The sequence below is a fragment of the Microcebus murinus genome, chromosome 15 (assembly GCF_040939455.1).
Source record: "Microcebus murinus isolate Inina chromosome 15, M.murinus_Inina_mat1.0, whole genome shotgun sequence".
Classification (NCBI taxonomy): domain Eukaryota; kingdom Metazoa; phylum Chordata; class Mammalia; order Primates; family Cheirogaleidae; genus Microcebus; species Microcebus murinus.
Genome location: NC_134118.1, coordinates 37884492 through 37910116, shown reverse-complemented (window position 1 = coordinate 37910116; position 25625 = coordinate 37884492). Strand labels below are relative to the sequence as shown.

The 25625-nt window shown below is 38.2% G+C and overlaps 1 protein-coding gene and 1 non-coding gene across 3 annotated transcripts in view; one reads left to right on the top strand and one right to left on the bottom strand.

Annotated features, from left to right (window-relative positions):
- SH3D19 (SH3 domain containing 19) overlaps positions 1-25625 on the bottom strand; it is a 151154-nt gene that overhangs the window by 109502 nt on the left and 16027 nt on the right. The window lies entirely within an intron of this gene.
- LOC142876822 (small nucleolar RNA U13) lies at positions 21543-21646 on the top strand. The gene has a single exon (XR_012923637.1). It is a non-coding gene; the product is annotated as a small nucleolar RNA U13 (small nucleolar RNA).

The window sequence follows — 25625 nt, the reverse complement described above, 5'->3', positions numbered from 1 at the left end:
AAAAGATACAATAAGGGCATAAACAGAGGTTATAAAATCATATAATAAAATAATTGGAAGGGACTTTACAAATTATCTGATACTATTCCCAGCTCAAGGCATAAGTTCACTTTTTAATAGGCCCAATAGGTGATCTCTACACTTCTTAATAAAACAGCATTGAAAAACTACTCCTTGTTGAGAATGAGGTAATGAGGACTATTTCACACCCAAAACTCTTTCTCTGCTGTAACTCCTGCTGTCTCGGTGTATTGGCTGTTCCTTTTGAGCAGCAGGCAATGAACCTGGTTAGGTTGTAACATATACAAAAAATGAAAAATTAAAAAAAAAAGAGAGAAAAGTCAGATAACTATCTGTGTTCATTGAACCCTAGACTGTTGAGGGAGACAAGACACTGAGTTTGATGAATATAAACTTTGTATTTACTTAGAAAAATAGGTTCTGTTAAGGAGAAGCACTCTTTCACTCACTTTTAGTAAAGAGGGATATGTTATTCTAGCAAGTGAAATGCTCATGAAGATTAGCCACCTCCCTTTGTTCTAATTTTAAACCTCTTCAAACTGCCACCTACTTACTTACTAATTTGGCTTCCCTATTCATATTAAGTAGGGGTGCCCTGGTTGCAAAAAGTGAAAATTCCAAATAATGGAAATGAATAGCTCTCAGTAAGAATAAACATTCTGGTTCATACACAAGTCTTTTCAAATTTAGTGAGTCAGTCTCTTGAATTTGATCTATTCTAGGTCAAGCCCTGAATTCTAAAAAGCTAAGGGCCCAGAGCCCAGATTGATATGACTCAGTCAAGTTGCCTGTGAAAGACCTGCATGAGTGGATTCTCTGGGTAACATGACATCTTTATTTCATCTCTTAACTATAGCATGAACTCATATGTACTTTATGAGTCCTCTGTATTAGGTACTGTGCTGGTCACTTTAAATATTATCTTGTTTAATCTTAACAACTCAAGAATGTATTATTTAGCCCACATTTTCAAATGAAATAAATACAAGTGAGGCTCAAAGAGGTTAAGTAACTTGCCTATGAACACAGTTAATATTTAACAGATTCATCAAGGACTATCTAACTTTAAAATTTTGGCTTTCAAATTACCTCCATTTATTATTGGAAAGCTCTGTTAAAGGTTCTTTCCTATATTATCCCCAAATAACATTTGCCCCTTGGTCCTAGTTATTTGTACCTCTTATTGTACAAATAACTAGGACTAACTATTATTAGTCCTAACTAGTTACTGTACAAATAACTAGGACTAACTATTATTAACTAAGAGTTAATGATAACTCTTTTTTTTTTTTTTTTGAGACAGAGTCTCGCTTGTTGCCCAGGCTAGAGTGAGTGCCATGGCGTCAGCCTAGCTCACAGCAACCTCAAAATCCTGGGCTCAAGCAATCCTTCTGCCTCAGCCTCCAGAGTAGCTGGGACTACAGGCATGCACCACCATGACCGGCTAATTTTATATATATATATTAGTTGGCCAATTAATTTCTTTCTATTTATAGTAGAGACAGGGTCTCGCTCTTGCTCAGGCTGCTGTCGAACTCCTGACCTCGAGCAATCCACCTGCCTCGGCCTCCCAGAGTGCTAGGATTACAGGCGTGAGCCACTGCGCCCGGCCGATAACTCTTATTGTACCTCCTAGTCTCCATTTGTAGTTATTTGGGTACATATAACTTTAATTCTCCTTCTGAATATACCAGAACAGCCTTGAGGAAAGAAACCAATGGCCTATTCATCTTCTTGACCTTCAAGCAAAAAGTATCAAATCATGTTTTTGAATTAATAAAATGAGAACTATGGACTATAGAAAGCCAGCTGTCAAAACCATAAGGAAGAATTCCTTTAGTATGAGTAGAAGTGAATAAACATAGAAAGGAAAATATTTTTTCTTTTAGTTATCAAAAGAACAAGACCAACCCCCTTTATAGGTACTGGTTAAAGGACGTTAGGACCCCAGGCAAGTAGGATGGAGCTCAAACAGGATCAGTCCCTGTGGAGAAGATGAGTGCAAACCAGAGAAACCTACAGACTGGTCAGTAAGGCAAAGAGCCAGGGAGAAGATGAAGGTTGTCTCTAAAATGTTGTCCAGGGTTTGGCCCTGACATGCTAGATGCTAAGTACAGTCATGCATTGCTTAATGCCAGGGATTTGTTCTGATCAATGCATCATTGTGCAAACATCATAGAGTATACTTGTACAAACCTAGCTGGTATAGCCTACTACACACCTATGCTATATGGTACAGTCTATTGCTCTTAGTCTACAAATCTGCACAGCATATTATTGTAGTGAATACTGTATGTAGATAACTATAACACAGTGGTATTAATATTTGTGTTCTTAAATATATCTAAACATAGAAAAGATACAATAAAAATACAGCATAAAAGATTCTTAAAAAGATACACCTGTATAGGGCACTTACCAAGAATGGAGCTTGCAGGACTGGAAATTGCTCTGGGTGTGTCAGTGAGTGGTGGGTGAATGTGAATGCCTAGGACATTACTGTACACAACTGTGACTTTATACATACTGTACACTAAGGCTACACTAAATTTATTAAAAATTCTTTTTCAATAATAAACTTCAGCTTACTATAACTTTTTTACTTCATAAACTTTTAAATTTTTAAAATGTGTTTGATATTTATATAATAACACCTAGCTTAAAACACAAGCACATTGTACAGCTATACAAAACTATTTTTTCTTTATATTCTTATTCTATTAATATAAGCTCTTTTCTTTTTTTAAATTTTTTAACATTTTTAAATTTTTAAACTTTGTTTTAAAAACTAAGACACAAACAAACGTTAGCGTAGCCTAAAGAGTGTCAGGGTCATCAATATCACTGGCTTCCACCTTCACATCTTATCCCAGTGGGATGCTTTCAGGAGCAATAACAAGCATAGAGCTGTCATCTCCTATGATAACAATACCTTCTGGAATGCTTCCAGAAGGACCTGCCTGAGGCTACTTTTCAGTTAACTTAGGAGTACACACTAAAATAACAATAACAGTACAGTAAATACAGTAACATAGTCATTAATTATCAAGCATTATGAACTGTACATAATCATATATGCTACACTTTTATACAACTGGTAGTCCAGCAGGTTTGTTTATATTAATACCAGCAGCACCACAAATATATGAGTAATTCATTCCACTGTGACATTATGAAGGCTATCACATCACTAGGCGATAGGAATTTTTCAGCTCAATTATAATCTTATAGGACCACTTATTATATGCGGTCTGTTTCACTGACTAAACTGTCATTATGAGGTACATGACTTTATATGGACAAATTCTAGTAGCTATTGGTTAGTAAAACAAAAGAATGATAAGGATTTCTAGTCCAAATTCTAGAACTAAAACTAGACTGAGTGTTTTAGTAGAGGACATAGTGTTTTTGTTGCTGCAGAAGAACAAAAAAGGCAAAAGCCAAGGTCTGCTAGACAAATCAATTATTCTTTAGCAGATTGTTTTATAAGGAGATCTATTCATTTTTTAATATAAGAGATTGATTTGATGGATTGAATTACAAAAGAAAGAATGGGATAAACTTGCCCTTCCTGGAAATATAGATAAAACCTACAAAACTTGAAAATCTACTGCTGTCTCTGTTTTATCCTCAAGGGGCTCAAGAGAAGACTGAATTCCTGAAGTAGCATCCTTGCTTTACAGCAGTGGTTCTCAACTGCGGGTGACTATGCCCCACCCCCAGGAGACATTTGGCAACGTCTGGAGACATATTTGGTTGTCACAACTAGGAGTGAGAGGAGTTACTGGCATCTACCAGGTAGAGGCCACGGATGCTGCTTAATACCCTACAATGAACAAGATAGCCACCCCACAACAAAGAATGATCTAGCCCAAAATGTCAAAAGTGCCAAGGATGAGAAAGCCTCGTCTATAGGTACCATCAACATCAATCTAAGCCTTCATTAAGATAACCTGTTTGCCTAGAATTAAATTAATACTTAAAGCTGAAATGTGAGTTCAAAAACAGTAATAATAAAAGCAGCAGCTACCATTCATTGTTGCATGCTTTTAAATAACCAAACCTAAACTAAGTACTAATTCCATAATATATCATTTAATTCTTAGAAAAATCTTGTGGGGTATTATTATTCCTGTTTTGCAAATATAGAGGTAGAAACTTGTCCACGGCAGCATGACAACTAACAAAGCTCTTAACACCACTGCCAGATTGCCACTTCTCAAACTAACAGTTATTGCAATTGGCAGAGTTATTTAAAGATAACGTTAATGATAACATAGGTAATGATCTAAAACCTGGAGACAAAGCATGATTAGAGAGGCAGAAAACTATAAAAGCTGTCTTCGTCTCATCCGCACCCTTAGCCCCCGCATCTTAGGTAGATATGTAAGAACTGTCTTTTGGAAAGTCTCTGGGGTGGGCATTAAGCCACTCTCTTACTTCTAACTCCTTGGTACTTCCTTATTGTAAAAGAGCCAAGGGTCAATGGCAGATTCAACATGTTTCTTGATTGCTGAACTAAAAATAAGAAAATATTTATAGAGGTATAATGGAGGCAAAAGACAAATACATAGAGTGTGATGATAAATAAGGAATGCATAATTCAATTTTGAGATGATGAGATGTTTCCAATGCCTTCAGGTTACAATGGGAAAATACAGGCCTTAAGCGAAAGGTGACTGACTTAAGGTAATACAGCTATACTCATGAAAACAACAGAATAACACTGTGAGCTGAAAAGGAGAGGAGCTTTCCACAAAATGATAAAAGATTTTAGATTAGATTTATAAAGGACTCATAGATTCCCAACTCTATTTAGTAATAGATATTTTCTTATATAATTCAATGCCATTATCACACTCATCAAGACTGACAATAAGGCTGAGCACAGTGGCTCATACCTGTTTATCCCAGCAATTTGGGCTTTAGGAGTCTGAGGCAGGAGAATCGCTTGAGGCCAGGAGTTCAAGATCAGCCTGGGCAACACAGCAAGACCCCATCTCTAAAAAAAATTTAAAAATTAGCCAGGCATGGTGGTGTACACCTGTAGTCCCAGCAACTCAGGAGGCTGAGGCAGGAGGATCACTTGAGCCCAGGAGTCGGAGGTTATGGTGAGCCATGACTGTGCCATCACACTATAGCCTGGGCAACAAAGCAAGACCCTGTCTCTAAAAAAAAAAAAAAAGATTAAGAATAAGTTGGTTTGTTAAATCAGGATCCAAACAAAGGCCACGCACACTTAGGTCTCTTAAGTTTCCTATAATCTAAGCAGTTTCTCTCCCTTTTAACCCTCATAACATTGACTCATGATGGAAACTGGATCAGCAGCTTTATAAAATGTCCTATATTCTGGATTTGACTATTTACTTCCTCATGTTGTAATTTAACTTACTCCTTTATCCCCTGTATTTGCTATAAGAGAAAGTAGCTTTAGAGATTCAGGTTTTACTTTTTTGGACAAGAAAACTGCAAAGGAGCTACTGTGTGCTTCGTATTACATGACATCCAGAGGCATGTGTCTATGCCTTATCCCACTTTTAGTGATGCTAATATTGATCAGAGGCTTCAAATAAATGCTAACTGCCTAAGCCCTCCAACAACCTTTCGTCTAAAGCTTTCAACTGTCAATAATCATTCCCTGAATCAATTATTTCACGAGGAGCTGCAAGTGGTGATTTTCCTTTTTTTTTCCCCTTAAGTCCCTGTCATGCTCAGCCAGGAATCAGACAGGAGTGATTTTCTAATTCTACTAGTGCAACCATGTTTATTAGCTGGGATTTTCCCCTCAACAACTAAGCCTAATTTGTTACTCTGAACTATAGTGTATACAGGAAAAATAGGATAACTATTTAATTCTTTTTTTTACCTTCCTATTTAAAAGCAGGATAATTATTAATTCTTTCCTTATACCTTCCGATTTTCAGAATAAGGAATTGGTGCCTTAGTTATGTCTGATAGAATTTATCTCAAACTAAATTTAATAAACACCAAAACCAGAATATATATTTTATAAAACATTTAAACAAAAAGGAAAAGGAGAGATTCTGTGCACAATCTAATATATAAAGGGGATAAGTCAGTACTTCAGATTTGTCCAGTGACATAATAAACATTCAAAGATGTGAGACAACTACAAGACAATCAGAGGGAAAAGAATGTCTGGTCAAATTTTTGATCCTTTTATAAGTCAACAGAAACACCTGTCCAAAGCTTTGGGATCTCTGCAGAATTAATAATAAGCTACCTTTATTCCAATCATGACTTGAAGGCAAATCTCAAACAGAGGTCTGGCTTTTTGTAAAACTATACTTAAATGAGTTAACCTAATAGCTGAAATTGCCTATGAATGCCATAAATTCATTGGAATACCCACATAGATGGTTGTGATTTGAATAAGAAATCTTTTTTCTTCAATGAAATGAGCAGGAGAAAACTGCAGGTTGCAATATTAATTTCAGAAAAAATTAAGGTGAAAAGTACTAACAGAGTCATTATATAATGATAAAATCATAGTAACAGAAATGCTGAGTAAATGTGCAACCCACAAAAATAAAACTCAGATACAAAATACAAGAACTAATAAAAATATAGAGAAACTAACATAAATGTAATAGTGGTAAGAGATTTTCATCCCCATCAAGCAGATACAAATGAACATAAGTAGAACTGAAAAACATACATTTGGTAAAAATTCATAGTGTGGCAGTCGGTAAACAAGTAAATGGAGAATTATTTTTTCTTCAAGTGTTCACTTCTAAAATCTCAAAATATATATTTAAAGAGGTAAATATCTTTATGCAACTAGATTGAGATAGAGCAAACCTGACATTTGCCCTGCCACAATAGTCCCTGCTGCTTAGCTGACCATATATCTACATCCCCATCATTTCCCCTTCTTGTATAAGGGCACATACTCAAAGAATAATTAATCCATAGCCATGGACCTATGTCCTGGTAAGAAAAGATAATCTGTACCAAATAAGACTTCTTGGGAATTTGAACTGAAAATAAAAAGTTTGGGCAGTGATAGGATAGCAAGAAATGACATGGAATGTATTAATAGTTGACCTATATTAATAACAAAGTACCAAACAGAAGATCCTGAACTCCTGCAATGAGCTCTCAAGCTATCATGAATCCAGAGCTCCCTTCCAGCTCTGATCTCCAGATCTGTCCTATGATAGCTCCAGATGTCCTTGTTATCCTGTTCTCCTTATTGTTCCAAAGATATCTGTATCCGTTTTCTAGTGCTGTCATAAAGTACCCTAGACTGGATGGGCTTAACAAACAGAAATTTATTTTCTCACAGTTCTAGAGGCTAGAAGCCCAAGATCAAGGTGCCAGCAGAGCTGGTTCTTTCTGTGGGCCATGAAGGAAGGATTTGTTTCAGGCCTCCATGGCTTGTAGATAGCCATCTTCTCCCTCTAAACCTGTCATGTACGTGGCATTTCTTCTTTTTACCAAGACACCATTCATATTGGATTAGGGCCCACTCTGATGACCTCTTTTTAATATAATTACCTCTTTTAAGACCATATCTCCAAATATGGTCATTCTGAAGTACTGGGGGTTAGGACTTCAACATATGAATTTTGGATGGGTAAATTCATACCTAACTGGTACAATATACACTATCTGGGTGATGGACACACAATTTTGACTCTAACTGTACAAAAGTAAATTCATGTAACCAAAAGGTTTATACCCCCATAATATTCTGAAAAAAATATATGAATTTTGGAGGACACACAATTCAGCCCAAAACAATATCTCTAAAATAATCCTCTCTTGATTTAGTCTAGCTGAAGTGAGACTTGGTTGCCTATAACTGAATAATTCTTACCAAAATGGCTATGTTTTATAGTCTTCCATTATTTTTTAACTATTCATGTGTTTCTTTTAACCCCCTCAATATTTTAAGCTACAAAATAGCAATAACATGTTTTAAAAGTTCACTGAATTCTGCCATCACAGACCCAGTACCCTACAAACAACTGGTACAGAAGAGAGGCACAGACGAGAATTCTTTAGCAGGTGTTGTGGTGTGCCACCCAGATCCCACTTTAGAACTGAAGCATTCATTCCCCTAGAAGTGTTGGATGCTGGCAGTTCACAGCTAAGTCCTATCCTAAGACTGCCAACAGAGCGACCTCACAAAAGGTAATACCCCCTCCTAGGAGGCAGCCTGCATCCAGTGATGTAGAAGTCTAAGAGTCCATCCTTCTTACCCCAGTTCAGGTCATCTCTGAAGAGCCACCTCAGCTTCAGAGCAACTTGGGGGATGGACTGAGGCCTCTGATGCAAATGCATTTCAGATCAATTCTTCCTCTAACCAGTCCTACTCAGCCTCCACTGCCAAGTGCTGATCCTGAGACCACACTCCAATAAACTTGCTGCTTCTACAGCTAACACCATAATAAAGATAAAAACAAGAAAAAAAAAAGAAAAATTAACCAGATACTGGGTTAATTTATTCTTTTACATTTCTTGCTTTTGAAGAATCCTGTCCACCTTCTATCTCCTTGCTAGAGACAGAGTCTTGTTCTTACCAGTGCCCTCAACCTGCTATCTACCTACGCCTTCCCAACTGCCACTCCTCACATCCACAGGCAGAAACCCAGACACTCTGCTATCCCAGGACAGCAGGGGGCGCCTCAGGCCCCAGTTCCTCCCCTGGGTTCCGCAGCTGCACTTCTGAAATCCTTTCAGTATCAGGCTGGGTTTAAGATCAAAGGAGAGGAAGGGGTGAAACAGAGGAGTCCATCTAGGAGGAGAAACAAGTCCTGCCACCTTCTCTGGCTGCTCCCTAGCTGGGCTGTCCCTGGGAACCTAAATCCAGGAAGTGCTAATCCTGAGGCGAGAAATATAGTCCCTGCTAGCAGAGCCCTCATGCTATTCCTTCTGCTGGGTGAGCCCTTGGGGTAGAGTTGGGAGGGGAGGAGCAGAGATTTTTGACTCAAGACGGCATCATATAGAACAATATGACACTTCACCCATGGGATGTCACTTATGAATAGCTTGACCTGAGAAAGTCCTGAGAGGCTACTATATATCCAGCAACGTTCCAATGCTCTTGGTTGGATATAGCAGTAAACAAAACAAAAATCCCTGTCTTTGTGGGACTTATAATCAATGCACATATTAAATGTACACGTTATAAAGGATGTTAGAAAATAATAAATACTATGAAAGGGAAAAGGGCATCTAAAGTGCAGGAACAGGAGGGGTGTTATAATTTTAAATAAGGTAGTCAAAGAAGGCCTCACTAAGAAGGGATCATTTGAGCGGACTTGAAAGGGATGAGTAAGTTAGCTAAGAGGATCCAGGGAAAAAGCATTTCAAGCAGAGGGAACTAGAAGGGCAAACATTGTTCAATGATTTCAGGATTGAGCTTGTTCATTTATTTTTCTGGCCCACAGTGATTTAAAAGGGTATGCTAAGCCTAGCAAAAAGGTAACAGGTAGCAAAGAAGAAAGATACACAAATACTGCAAAATGCCAATCAAATTAAAGAAAACAGCACAAAAGTAAGCAGCTTACAAAACTCAAAAGCATCTGAAGCATAACTATATTTACAACCTAACACACATAATATTCCTAATAATGACCCTGAAACATCAAGTAAAAGTTAAATTACATTCTGTGCATACTGCTAAAGAAGGTGGGTAAATATGTCTTATCAAGATTCACAGTAATGAGTAGACGATGTTGGAAAATTTTGGCCTTTAATATCAATCTGGGAATTTTAAATATAATGGAAGCCTCTCTGTTATTAAATCTAGATATGAGATGTGCTATTATATATAATGATACAGTTTGTCTTCCTAAGGGTTTTGTCTACACTCTTTTTCCAAAAAGAAAGATCTCCAATCAGTTGAGTGGTCTCTACTTGGGCCCAGGACTGCTAGGTATGGCACTGGAACAGAATAGAGTATGGAGTCTAGGACGGGCTCAAGTCCTAGGAATAGATGGGAATTTGATGATGATAAGATGGGGACCAGAGAAACAGGAACCCAGATTGCCACATTTCCCTTTCTCCTCTTTTTCTAGAGTGTGGGCTACTATGTACTCAAGCCGCATTGTGGGTGGCCAGGATGCTCCACTTGCATGATACCTATGTCTGTGGAGGTTCCCTCATCAGTGAGATTTGGATACTGACAGCAGCATACTGCATACAAGCGTGAGTTCTACCTAGGATCTAACATGCAGGCAGATTCTCAATAAATGCTTAAGTGACTTCATGAATGAACCAACAGACAAATGGAAGTAGTAAGATGCGCAAGGCAAAAGGAAACCCTAGGTAATACTGAACTCTTGACAGAGGAACTACTAGGGACAGGGCACAAAGGTGGAAAAATAAATGTTGGAGACAGGCCCAGTATTAGAAACTTTTCTTATTTTTGCAAATCACTTCCTAAGTATTAGTCAGGGGATTTTGTCTTAAGCTTTTTTGGGTCACAAACGCAATCTGACTCTATCTCAGAGCCAAAGCTGTGAGAGAAGCAACTTGTCATGTGGTGAGTAGCCCAACAGAGAGGCCGAAGTGGAACTAGTATCTCCAGCCAACAGCTAGTGAAGACCCACAACCTGCCATCATAAGTGAGTTTGGACACAGATCCTCCCCAAATCAAGGTTTGAGATGACTACAGCCCCCCTTGTTTGCAGCCACATAAGAGACCTTGAGTCAGTGCCACCCACCTACGTCACCCCTGATTCCTGACCTACAGAAACTGTAACATAAATGTTTGCTGTTTTAAACCACTAAGCTTTGTGATAACTTATACAACAACTGATATAACTAATAAACACAGAAATTAAAATGATAGGAATTTTCAATAACAACACTGAATGTTCAAAGAAAATAATTCAAAATCCTAAGGGAAAATTATTTCCAACCTAGACTTCTTCCCATATACAAACTATCAATCAAGTGTGGGGTAGAGATAAAACATTTTCAAATACCCAAAGCAGCAAAAATGTTACCTCTCATGCACATTTTCCTCAAGAAGCCATAGGAGAATGTGCTTAATCAAAATAAAGGGGGGAAAGCAAGAAAACACAGGATCCAGACAAAAGGAGATGCAATATAAAAGAGAATCCCCAAGAAAATAATAAAGGATGAAAAAAAGTGCTAAGATGATAGCTGTGCAGCAACCCAGATTAGAGCAAGAGGGCAAAGGGCTCTAAAAAAAGATTATATTGATAGAATGGCTGACAGGCTGGAACATATTAAGAGGAGATTTACACTTCTGGTGCAGAGTTAGGGGAATGAATGATGAATTAGTGATGAGTGTACAGAAAACTGAAAAACCAAAGTGAGACCACATTATTAACTTTAGCAGAAGTAAAAAGTTATATACATAAAGTAATCACAGTACCCAATAGGACCCAGTAATGAATAATGTTTACATAGTCACAAAAACATACACATTGAATACTGATCTAACAAAGTTATGATAACACTGGTTAGGAGGATGGATAAAATGAAAGTGGGAGGTGGGGGATGGAGAGCGATACATAAGGAAGCTCCATCCTCACCTTCCACAGTAGGAACTCAGTATTCTAAAACTGAAAAAGAAAAATCAAGAAATAGCAATATTTCACAAAGTTGAAGGACTCACACTTTTCTGATACCAAAACTTACTCTAAAGCAACAGTAATCCAAGACAGTGTGGACTAGCATAAGACTAGACATTAACAGATCAATGGAATAGGATTGAGAGTATAGAAATAAACCCTTATATTTATGGTCAATTAATTTTATACATTAGTTTCAAAATAATTCAATCAACAGAGAATAGTCATTTCAACAAACTGGATATCGATATCCCAAAGAATGAACTTGGGGCCAGATACTGTGGCCACACCTATAATCCTAGCACTTTGACAAGCAGAAGCAGAAGGATCCCTTGGGGCAAGGAGTTAGAGACCAGCCTGGGAAACAGCAAGACCCCATCTCTACAAAAAATTTTTTTAAAAAATTAGCCAAGTGTGGTGGTGTGCGCCTGTAGTCCCAGCTGCTCAGGAGGCTGAGGCAGGAGGATCGCTTGAGCCCAGGAGTTTGAGGTTGCAGTGAGCTAAGATCACGTGACTGCACTCTAGCCCAGGCAACCAGGCAACAGAATGAGACCCTGTTTCAAAAGAAAAAGAAAAAAATATATAAACTTTGACCCTGGCCTCACCATTAAGACCTAAATATAACAGCTAAAACCATAACACTTTTAGAAAAACAAATAGGGGTAAATCTTTTTGACCTTGATTAGGCAACATTTTCTTAGATATGATACCAAAAACATTAGCAACAAAAGAAAAAACAAATTAGAGTTCTTCAAAATTCAAAACTTTTATGTTTCAATGGATACCATCAAGAAAGTAAAAAGGGCCGGGCGCTGTGGCTCACGCCTGTAATCCTAGCTCTTGGGAGGCCGAGGCGGGCGGATTGCTCAAGGTCAGGAGTTCAAAACCAGCCTGAGCGAGACCCCGTCTCTACTATAAATAGAAAGAAATTAATTGGCCAACTGATATATATATAAAAAATTAGCCGGGCATGGTGGCGCATGCCTGTAGTCCCAGCTACCCGGGAGGCTGAGGCAGAAGGATCACTCGAGCCCAGGAGTTTGAGGTTGCTGTGAGCTAGGCTGACGCCACGGCACTCACTCTAGCCCGGGCAACAAAGTGAGACTCTGTCTCAAAAAAAAAAAAAAAAAAAGAAAGTAAAAAGGTAGCCTATGAAACAGGAGAAAATATTTATAAATCATATGTATGATAAAGGATCTGTATTTAGAATATATAAAGAAAATGTAACTCAATAGTAAAAAGACAACACAATTTTTAAAAGGGTAAAAAATCTGAATAGACATTTCTCTAAAGAATATATACAAATGGCTCATAAACACACAAAAAAATCCTTAATATCAGCAGCCATCAGGGAAATGCAAATCAAAACCACAATGAAACACCCTCTAGAATGGCTATAATCAAGATGGATGACAAGAACTGGCAAAGATACAGAAAAATTGGAACCTCCAAACACTGTAAGCGGGAATGCAAAATGGTACAACTTCTTTGGAAAACTGTTTAGCAGTTCCTCAAAAGGTCTAATATAGCAGCAGTCCCCAACCTTTTTGGCACCAGGGACCAGTTTCTTGGAAGACAATTTTTCCACACACTAGGGGCGGGGGATGGTTTTGGGATGAATCAAACACATTACATTTATTGTGCAGCCAAACCTCTCTCCTAATGATAATCTGTATTTGCAGCCACTCCCCAGTGCTAGCATCACCGCCTCAGCTCCACCTCAGATCATCAGGCATTAAATTCTCATAAGAAGCACACAACTGAGATCCCTCGTATACGCAATTTACAGTAGGGTTTGCGCTCCTGTGACAATCTAATGCTGCTACTAATCTGACAAGAGGCAGAACTCATGCAGTGATGCAAGCAACGGGGAGCAGCTGTAAATACAGATGAAACTTCACTGGTTTGCAGTTCACCTCCTGTCATGCAGCCCAGTTCCTAACAGGCCATGGACCAGGGGGTTGAGAACCACAGAAATATAGTTACCATATGATCCAGAAATTCCACTCTTAAGTATATACACAAGAGATATCAAAATATGTCCATATAAAAATATGTACATGAATGTTCATAGCATTATTTATAATAGCCCAAAATGGAAACAACCCAAATGTCCATCAGCTGATGGATAGACAAACACAATGTAGTACATACATACATCCACACAATGGAATATTATTTAGCCATAAAAAGGAATTGAGTACTGATATAATACAGATGAACCTTGAAAAGAGTATGCCAAATGAAAGAAGCCAGACACCAAACACCACAATTATATGATTCCATGTATATGAAATGTCTAGAATAGGCAAATTCATACAAGCAGAGAGTATACTACTAGTTGACCTAAGGCTGCAAGGATTGGGAAAAAATGGGGTGTTTCTTTGGGGAGTGATGAAAATGTTCTAAAATGGGTTGTGATGATGGCTGCACAACATGGAAAATATACTAAAAGCCATTGAATTGTATAAGTGGGTGAATGGTATAGTGTGTGAATCATATCTCAGTGAAACTGTTACAAAAAAAGAAACAAGATTGAGAGTGATACTACCAACTATTATCATTATCATTTTATATGTAAGATAGGATTATTTTTAACACTAAGAAAAGGCAGTAAGAACCTAAAATAAGGGCAGGTCACTCAATTGAATAAATTTAGCTTTAGTGAAAAACTCATGACATTAATCTTATTTCTCTTTTTTATCACAGATGAATATTTTGAAATTACTAATATATTTTCCTTTGTGCCCATGGGTTGCATCAAAGGTTTCTTACCTGGTCTATATTTTTCTCATCTCTTCTACTATCTTAAACTTTCCTTCTAACCTACATTCTACCACTTCACCTGTAACAAGGAGGCTAATAAATGCATATATGTAGTTCAGTTATGTATTTTTCTGAAACTTTTACTTTTTAAAACACCAATGTGACCTACTATCAACAATGGATTAACGCTATGGTCTCAAGAGCTGAGGTATTGGGTTTGAACAATGTCTGGACCTAACCAGGTGGTTTAACGTCACTTCTATAATAAAGTACTTTAAAAGTTTAGGACAAGGAAAAGATGATATCCCATGCTTCCTTTATTAAACATTCACATGACTTATCCTATTCCCTTCTAGGCCTAGGCTGCCAGGATCTCAGAACTAAGCTTAAACCAATTACAGTAATTATCTTTATTCTAGATTTTCTGGTATAATTCCATTCATACCCCTTTAAGTCATCCTTTATTTCTCATTTGAATGAACTTAAATCTTAAATCTGTGTCTTTTATGGTAAGTAAACTTTAAAAAACAATTTTCTTGATAAATAAATAGAAAGTGACGGCAGATTTGGAAACTGAAAATTCTTGCTAACCCCTAACTCTCCTAGGTTAGTGACACCTGGACTGCCACTGTACTCCTAACTGGCATTCCCATGTCCTTTCTTATGCCTTACACCCACATCCAACTCCGTTTATTTTCCACAGCATTCAGGTTACTGTTTTAAAAATATGTTTTATACCTCTCTCTTTTTCTCTTGCCTTGAATACTTCAAAGGCATCCTATTGCTCATAGAATAAGAACCAAATTCCTTAACATGGCCTATAAAGCCCTGCACAATCTGACCCCAGCCTGCCTGTACAGCCTCATCTGGCAGCACTCCACCTTATTTTCTATGCTAAAACCTTCTCAATGCTCCAAGCACCCTCTCAACACCAGACCTTTGCATATGCTGTGCCCTCTCCCCTGCTGCCCTTGCCTACTATCAACTCTTGCTGCACCTTCAGCTCTCAGTCTACCCTTCGCCTCCTAGAGGAAGCTATCCTTGTCTCTCCTGATCAGAACAGATGCTCCCAACATACATTCTCAAAGCACTACAGAGCCCTCCTCTGTAGAACTCAACATAGTTATAATTTAACATTTATATATATATATAGTTATTATATATATGGCCTAATTAATGCATGCCTGTCTTGTCAAAATGTAAGGTCCATGAAGATAAGAATTTTTGTTTTTACCTATCACTATACCCCAGTCTCAATACATATTTGTTCAATAAATGAATAATAAACATCCAAGTAACTTATTTGCCTCCCAAACTGTACTGTGAGAACCTGAGTGTTCTTTTCACTGAGCCTGACACAATGTTTTGCAAAAGTAGGTTTTCAAGTATTAGTTAAATAAAAGGATGAAGGATGAAGGATGGAAAGGATGCTCCAATGCAATTCTCTTCCTCAGTCCTCTCCAACCATAAGCAACAAAGGAGAGAAAAGATTACAAAAAGTAAGTGATTAAAAGGTTTTTCAGGGGCAAGAACTCAAGCTACACAGACTCTGGAATGACACAGATGGCAAAGCAAAATGGTAGTTGAGAGAACAAGAGAGAGAAAGGAGGGACAAGACAGGAAAACAAAGAAGAAACGCCACTATAATTAAGAACCAGAGAGGAACAAAGCAGAAGAAAGAAGACATGAATGTGTAAGCCAGGATGACACAGCATGAGGACATAAAGATTAAGGAAGCCAAAATGTTGCTTCCTATCATTAGCCTAGATCCTTAGTTCAAAATGGGAAGAAGCAACTGTTCCACAGCATAAGATATGGCAAAATTTTTCTCATGAACCAGGAGTTGAAACTTGAAGCTTTTGGAGGAACCAGCCAATGCAGGGAGAAAGAAAGGGATATCAAGAGAAGAAGACCATATAATGTCACTATCCTGGTCACTATTGGTTGCATGTACCAGGCATGAGCACCTGACATAAAAATTGCCCAGGGTGTGGTAGGGCAGTTAGCCTAGCATCTTACCCAACAGAAGTACTCAATACTGGACAAGGTGATAGCCCCTCCTCTGGGGAAGTCTAAATGCAAATAATAGAGCATGTCTATGTACATCCAACATTATTCAGTGCCCATCCTATAACAGGCACCATTCTAGGCATGGAGAACACAACAGTACATATAACACCAAGCTGGCCTTTAAGGAATTTACATTCTAGTGAGAGAGAGACAATAACCAAACCCAAAAGAAATGAATATGATAATGTCATATATAAGAAAGTCTGATAAAAAAACAGAAGAAGGACATAAGAGTATCAGGGTGGGGGACTCCTCCTAAGGTAGGGTTGTCAGGGAAGCTTCTCTGAGGAGGTGACATTTGATAAAGGCCTGAATAAAGGAGGGAAGCAGGAAAATATCTGGGAAAGTATATTCCAAGTTGAGAGAACAACTACAAAGGTTCTGAGGTGGGAGCATGCTAGGTGCATGTGAGGAAGAACAAGCAGGTCAATGTGTCTGGAATACTATGAGCAAAGGAGAGAAAGGTGGAAACTGAGATGAGAAAGAGAGAGGAGACCAGGCCCTGCAGAGCCTCCTAGGCCTCAGTCAGGACTCTGAATTTTAGTCTCAGTGAGATGAGAACCCATTGGAGGACTGAGAGCAGGGGCACGGTGAACAGGAAAGTAGAGAATAGAACAGGAGAATAAAACAGGAGTGTAAAGAACAAGAGAGTAGAGAATCCTACACCACTGCTCATATGGGAATATGCAGAGGCCAGGAGGGAGCTAAGATGCCAAAGAAGGTAGTCAGATGGTAGCAGAGTCAGAACAAGAGGTAGAGAGAAAGAGAACCAGACACCAATGCACTGAAATAGAGCTGAGCAAAATATTAGAGGGCGGCCGGGTGCGGTGGCTCACGCCTGTAATCCTAGCACTCTGGGAGGCCGAGGTGGGCGGATTGCTCAAGGTCAGGAGTTTGAAACCACCCTGAGCAAGAGCAAGACCCCTTCTCTACTATAAATAGAAACAAATTAATTGGCCAACTAATATATATAGAAAAAATTAGCCGGGCATGGTGGCGCATGCCTGTAGTCCCAGCTACTCGGGAGGCTGAGGCAGGAGGATTGCTTGAGCCCAGGAGTTAGTTTGAGGTTGCTGTGAGCTAGGCTGATGCCACGGCACTCACTCTAGCCTGGGCAACAAAGCGAGACTCTGTCTCAAAAAAAAAAAAAAAAAAAAAAATATTAGAGGGCTACTGTATCCTGAGTATCAGTGTGGTTCCATGAGGCTATGTGCTGATTTTTTTTTTAATCTTCTCCTATTCCTTATCTGTATTGTCCTTATAATAAGGCCCCATTTACCAAGGTGACTTGAGAAAGGCACAAGTCCAAGTTTCTTATCATTCACCTTATAATTCATCGCTAAGACATCTACCTTACTTCTTATTTGTTTTTCTCCTTCTTACCCAGACCAACATTCTCATTCTTTCATCCCATTTTTCCATCTCAAGGCTTTATTCCATTTGTCCTCTACACCTGGAATACTCTTTTACACACTTGATCTTAGCCAAAAGGCTGAGAAGTGATGGAATACTCATCTTTTGTATACCTCAAACCACTTGTCTGTCCACTCATTAGAAAAGGAGGTATCGAATATCTGAAAAACACATTAAAAGGACTCTAGGAATTGGTTTTAAAAACTAACAGGAAGCCGAGCATGGTGGTTCACACCTGTAATCCCAGAGCTTTGGGAGGCTGAGGCAGGGACCAGGAGTTCAAGGTTGCAGTGAGCTGTGATTACAGCTCACAGTGAGCTGTGATTACACCACTGCACTCCAGCACATGCACACGCACACACTTATGGAAGAATGACCATGGGTTACTAGTCTAAGAATGGCTGTACCATAAAATGAAATGAGGAAGGCTAAAGGAGAAACAGGTTTGACAGTCTATCAAATCAAGAGGTAGGCTTAATAAATGGTTCCCCAAGGATGTCCATGTCCTAATCTCCAGAACCTGTGAATATATTACTGTACATAGTAAAAAAGGGATTTTGTACATATGATTAAATTAAGTATCTTAAGATAGGGAAATTGTCCTGGATTACCTGGGTGAGCCTAATATAATCAATTGGAAGGTTTCTTAGAGCAAGACTGGAGGATCAGAGTCAGAGATGCTCATGAGAAAATGCAGAAGATACAAAGATGGAAGCAGAAAAAAGAGAGGAGTGAAGATGCTATGCTGCTGGCTTTGAAGATGGAGCAAGAGGCCACGAGTCAAGGAATACAGCAAATAGGCCTCTAGGAGTTAGAAAAGACAAAAACATGGATTCTCCACCAGAGTCTGCATAGGGAATGCAGCTCTGCCAACGCTTTGATTTTAGCCCAGTGAAACTGATTTCAGACTTTTGATCTCAAGAATTACAGGAAAATAAATTCATGTTATTTTAAGCCACTAAATTTGTGGTTAATTTGTTACAACAGTAATAGGAAACTAATACAGACATGTTAGAATTGAGAAGCCTGTCAGATATCCAAGTAGAGATGATGAGTAGGCAGTCTTTAGCTCAGAAGAGAAGGCAAGAATAGCAAAATAAAATCAGAAGAATCTGTTTGAATTATGGACCCTCTTCTCCACATCACTCTAATACTACAACCCAGAAAAGTACTAATGCACACTCACAACATTTTTTCATATAATTTCAAGATGTCTGAGAATTTGCTATATTCATAGAACTACCAGAATATTATAAGTAATCACAAAGGAGCCTGTTCTAGTCCTGATAATAAGATTGCTATCTCCCTAAGGAGGAAATCAAATAATTTTTCACTCAAGAAAACTTGAAAAAAAATCCTTTCCTCCACTTCTGCTTATTAAAAAGAAAAAAATCAAAATATCACAGAAATACCTAACAGAAAGTTCAAATCCCCCATATAATGTTCTGTACTATTACCTTCTACCCTCTTTCCTCATCCTTAAGGATTTGTTTTGGTCAATATGTCACTGATTCCTTTTTAAATGTTTAAAACCTTGCTTTTGCAAAAAAATTAACCTTGATTTTTAAAATTAGTTTATGATAACAGAAAGTTATGGTTGCAACAACTGCAAAGCTTATGAGTTCAGAGAGTTTATTAATTTTATTAAAAATTCCATATTACTAGGCTAGATAAAAAGAAAGGAGTTGGTTGATCAAAGAAATCTGTGCTGATAAATTTTAAATAATGAAAACATTTTGGCCTCAAAAAATTAAAATCATTGCAGCATCTTCAAAGGCAAGTATTTGGATTTTAGAAGAACTCTCCTATCCCCCTATGAGCTCAATGAAGCTATTTTTATTTGTGAAACAGAGGGCTAACATGAAAGACTTTAAGGAGACAGTACCACAAACAAGAAAAAAAATGCATTCGTGTTTCACATTCTTTTGTCTGGAGACTGCTGAGTTAGCGTCATGTAATGAAAAATACCTTAACCCATTAAAGAGGCCAAATTAACAATTAGTCTAAAATGGGCACATTTTAAACCTCTAAAAACAGGTTGCAGAGAAAGTAAATGAAATCAGTGTCAACCTAGCTTTCTTTAGAACAGGGGTTCTCAAACTTTCTAAACAGAGGGCCAATTCACTGTCCCTCAGACTGTTGGAGGGCGAGACTATAGTTTAAAAAAAACTACAAACAAATTCATATGCACACTGCACATATCTTATTTTGAAGTAAAAAACCAAATGGGCAAAAACACCCGCATGTGGCCCGTGGGCCGTAGTTTGAGGACGCCTGCTTTAGAGCCTTGTGGTTACCATTTGGCTTAGCCAAAACTATTCCAAGAAGGAACAATCTATTGAGCATACAGATGGGAGCATCCTGCATTGGACTATATTCAATACTATACACAATCAGCTTTGCACAGTATTTCTTTAATGAAGTATTTGAGTCTCTACAAGTGAAAAAAACATCCAGCAAATATCCAGTTTATAAAGTATGCTCTAAAAAAATTTCTAGAAGATTATATTTTTACAGTCATGCAAGCTGAGCATAACAGGACAAAACTCAGACTACCCAGAAAAAAATAAAGGGAATAAAAGCTAGATGGCCATGTTTAGAAATTTGAGCTTTAAGGGGAGGATACAATGTACAAGTCACTGAAACGTTTTAATGCAGGGGAATGACATGATCAGTTTGCATTTTAGAAAAATCACTTTGGTGGTTACACAGAGGGTGGATTAGAGAACTCAGGAGACTGAATGGCAAGGTACAAGGCTGCTGCAAATGGTAAGAGGTTCCTGGATGAGGATGATAGCAGCAAAGATGGAGAGAAGAGGACAGAACCAAGAACTACACAGGAGATGGATTCAGAAGAATCTGGTAACTGACTGAGTATATAGAGGTAATCATGGTGAGGGAGAAAGTTACATACTTCATCCAGCTTTCTGGCCTGGGCAACTTGAGTGATGTCATTCAATGAGATATGGTACTTTAGAAGGGAAACAGTTTAGAAGTAAGAGATTTAAGTAAAAGACATCAAGATTCTGGAAAAAAAGAAATCCAAATACACATTATATTCTTAGATTGTCATTAAATAAGTCAAGAGAACAAGAATATATTCCAAAAGCTCACTGGGATACTTTCTAGTTATTTATTGTTATATTTGTAAAGAATTTACAAAAAATAATACACAAAGAATTCCCAAACCAAGTTTTTGCCATGAGTTTCAATCTGCTCCAAGTAACAAACCTTTAAGGAGGCTGCAGTAGATGATATTGTTCCCAGTGACTCAATTCCCTCAGTGTAAAAGGATTATCCATCCACTCAAGGTATCAGGTAACCTGCAGGAGCTCCCGCAGAAGGATGGTATTTCCCTGTACCATTAATATCAGAATAGGCAAAGAAATTTGAGTGGAAGTGATACATGCCACTTCTGAGCAGAAGTTTTAAACACTGGCACATGGTTTGTCCATTGTTGTTTTTCCCAGACAGGGATTGCTCCTTTAGCCAGCATCCCAGAATGAATACCACAGGTGAGGCTGAGCTAAAGCTCACCAGTTGAATATAACTGTCATAAGACACTGAGGCTCTATAGGTTGTTTGTAACTGCAGCATCAACAACAAATATGACAAGTACAGATGTCTAACAAATAATAATGTGTTTTCCGTCTCAAGACAAATTTTCTGGTGATTTCCTAAGAAGCAACCTGATGGATCCTTTTGTAGTTCATAAGCGTGATGATTGGGTTTTCACGCGCATGCGTGAGATGTGCCTCCCTCAAACCTTGTTACGACATCGGCACATTACCCGTCTGACGTGAAGAAAAAAAAAATAATAATAAAATAAAAAAAAAAAAGAAGCAACCTGATGAAAAAAATAGTTGGCCCAAACATCCCGAAACTAGATAAAGAATTTTGAACCTGAAAGTTCAAAAGTTTGACAAGAGTCAGCAAACTTATTCTGTAAAGGGCTAGATAACAAATATTTTAGGCTTGCGGGCCACATGGACTTTACTGCAACTCTGCAAATATAGGACAAAAGCAGCTATAGACAATAAAACTTTATTTACAAAAATAGTGAGCCTGGGCGCTGAGTCAAAATTATTCATATTGTCAATGAAGAATCTCATAGATCAAATCAACGTCATACAGCTGGCTAGTGGGGGGGCTGAACGTTAGAACACATGCCTCCTGGCCAGGTGTGGTGGCTCACACCTGTAATGCTAGCACTTTGGGGCGCCAAAGCAGGAGGGTCACTTGAAGCCAGGAGTTCAAAACCAGTCAGGGTAACATAGTGAGATTCCATCTCTACAAAAAATAAAACAATTAGCCAGGCATGGTGCTGTGCACCTATAGTCCTAGCTACTCAGGATGCTAAAGCAGAAAGATCGCTTGAGCCCAGGAGTTTGAGGTTGCAGTGAACTATGATCACAACTATACTACTCTAGCCTGGGTAACAAAGCAAGACACTGTTTCAAAGAAAAAAAATAAAATAAAGAATGCAAGTTTCCTCCTGGATCTAGTCCTCTAGAATAGGTCCTGCTGGGTCACAAGATGAAGATGAAATACACATGAAAAATAAAGCAGAGAATGCTAAGGATAGGTTTGATTATGTAGAACAGCTTTCAACAATTTGGTTATAAATGAGGATTTGCTTTTCAAGTGATTACAGCTTTCATAAAAACAAGTGAATGTCATAAGACTAAGAGGTGAACAAATGATAAATTAGCTAGTGTTCTGAAAACTGATCTTTGGAGGAAACACAATTATATACTCCTTCCTACCATCATTTCCTCAAAGGGTTTATCAATCATTTCTTTTATCAACAGGACAGCATTTGCTATGATCGTTATAGTAACTCATCTTAGGGAAAAATAGGTTTTAAAAATACCATAAAATGAACAACAAATACACTAGGCCAACAGGCAATTATTTTTCATGGTATTTTTAATTTGTTTTTCATTCTTTTAATTCTGAAAATAATATTAGGTCATTAAATATGAGATCTCTGATTTTGAATCAAAAGTTTAGTTTATTACATCTCAAACAAGAAGCAGTACAATTAATCGAAGTATGCACCCAAACTATCAGCACAGTTTTGCCATTGTAACAGTAGCTTATGCCAGCAGCAAAGAAGCCCGGAGAGCGAGTAGCAATTAAAACACCAAAGGCATTTTCCACAGTTGAGAATTTAATATTTTTCCTTGCAAGAAGAGGTCCAAAGCCTGGAAGAGTGGTAGTCAGTTGGTGCAAGTTCTAGTTAGAATACAGTAGATGACAGAGAGTTTCCAAGTCCAGCCTCAGTAGTTTGAATAGCCTTGTCTGTGCAACATGTAGTTGAGAGAATTGTTATCTTGCAAGAGAATTGGCCTGTCTCTATTGACCAATCCTTGGCTGCTGAATCTCAAGCATCCTCCTCATTTTGTCCAGTTGGTTAGAGTAGACATCTGTTGTAATCAGCTGACCAGGTTTCATGAAGCTGTAGTGGATAATACTAGCACTGGACCACCAAACAAACACCATTAGCTTTTTTGGGTAATATTCAGTTTTGGACTGTGTTTGGCATTTCATCTTTATCCAACCACTGTGCTGAACCGCTTGCAATTGTCACAAAGAATCCATTTTTTCATTACACATAACAATATAATATAGAAAAGGTTCACCTTTATGTCATGACAGCAACGAAGGGTAAGCTTCAAGATTTCTCTTCTGATGCTCATTTAATTCACGCAAAACCCATCTATCCAGCTTCTTTACCTTGCCCATTTGTTTCAAATGGTCCAATATTGTTGAAATAGAAACAGCAAACCTTGCTGCTAATCCACATGTAGATTAAGATGGATTCACTTCCACTACAGCTTTCAGCTCATCATTATCCACCTTGATCTCTGGTCACCATCATGGCACATTTTCAAGATTAAAATCACCAGAATGGAACTTCTCAAACCATCAACATACTGTGCATTCATTAGCTACACCTTCCCAAACACTTTGTTGATATTTCAAGCTGTCTGTGCAGCATTGTTTCTATGACGGAACTCATATTCGAAAATAACATGAATTATTGACTTATTCATAGTTTCACAAAAATTCCTCTAAAAAATATGAAAGATAATCACAAGTCAAACTGTGCATTTGAAAGAATGAGAATGTACCTTCACAATAAACATAAGAAGTGTCAAAGTGAAGTGTCAGAGATATCAACTCTCAAACTTAGTAACTTAAGGAAATCAGACATTTCATACTTAATAACCTAAGACAAACTCATTGGAAGAAATTCAAACAATACAGAATTATAAAATGACAACTTCCAAGCCCTCTTCAATTTCACTCTCCATATTATTTTTGAACATGACAAATTTGTTCAGAACAGTGCAGCAAAGCTACTTCCTCTGAGCCAATCTAACAACAAAGAGGAATATGGGGTTCCCCTGGACAGATATCCCTTGGAAATCATGTTTTGAACAGCAATAAAGGGGTTAGAGATTGTCTGTAGCCTGGAATGGAGAAAAGCAAGTTGGCTGTGCAGAGTTTAAATGAGAGGTCTTGAGCCTAGCACTGTAACCAGCAAAGTGAGCCTCCTCTTTATAGAAATACCTTGATAAAATGCTATAATAGAATTCAGAAAAACTTCAAAAATGGATAAGAATATCCCTACCTTTTGGTATTTTCGTTGTTGAAAACTTGGGCCTATTTGTTCATAAAAAAGACTGATGATCTTAATCAGTTTTTTTTTTTTTTAAGGCATATTTGGGACTGAGTGTGGTGGTTCACATCTATAATCCCAGCCCTTTGAGAGGCCAAGGCAGAAGGACTGCTTGAGGCCATAAGTTTGAGACCACCTTGGGCCACTTAGCAAGACACTGTCTTCATAAAAATAAGAAAAATTAGCCAGGCGAGGTGGCAAGTACCTGTAGCCCCAGCTTCTCAGCAGGCTGAAGCGAAAGGATCATTTAAGCCCAGGAGTTCGAGGCTGACGTGAACTATGATGAGGCCACTATACTCCAGCCTGGGCAACAGAATGAGACCTTGATGTATCTGAGTGACATAAGCAAAAATGGTAGCATAAAGAACTCCAAAAGCCCATGCTTCCATAAAAGCAATAAAAAACTGGCAGTAAAAAACTTTTTCAGAACTCTAGAAACTAACCAAAAGCTTGTTGTAACCAGTGAAACACTTAATCCAGAAAAAACTTGACTATGCCTAAAGTCCCTGCTACTCAGGAGGTTCAGGCAGGAGTTTGAGGTTGCATCAAGCTACCGTGTTTCCCCGAAAATAAGACAGGGTCTTTATTTTTCCTCACAAAGACACCCTAGGGATTATTTTCAGGGGATGTTATTTTTTTTTAAGTACGGTACAACAATCTACATTTATTCAAATATAGTTGTCTTTTTTTTTTTTTTTTTTTTTTTTTTGAGACAGAGTCTCACTCTGTTGCCCAGGCTAGAGTGAGTGCCATGGTGTCAGCCTAGCTCACAGCAACCTCAAACTCCTGGGCTCAAGCAATCCTGCTGTCTCAGCCTCCCGAGTAGCTGGAACTACAGGCATGCATCACCATGCCTGGCTAATTTTTTCTATATATTTTTAGTTGGCCAATTAATTTCTTTCTATTTATAGTAGAGATGGGGTCTTGCTCTTGCTCAGGCTGGTTTCGAACTCCTGACCTTGAGCAATCTGCCCAGCATCCCAGAGTGCTAGGATTACAGGCGTGAGTCACTGCACCTGGCCTTAAGTCTGGCCTTAAGTCGTCTTCTTCTGGAACATTATCATAACTCTCCAAACCCCAAATTCCATCCT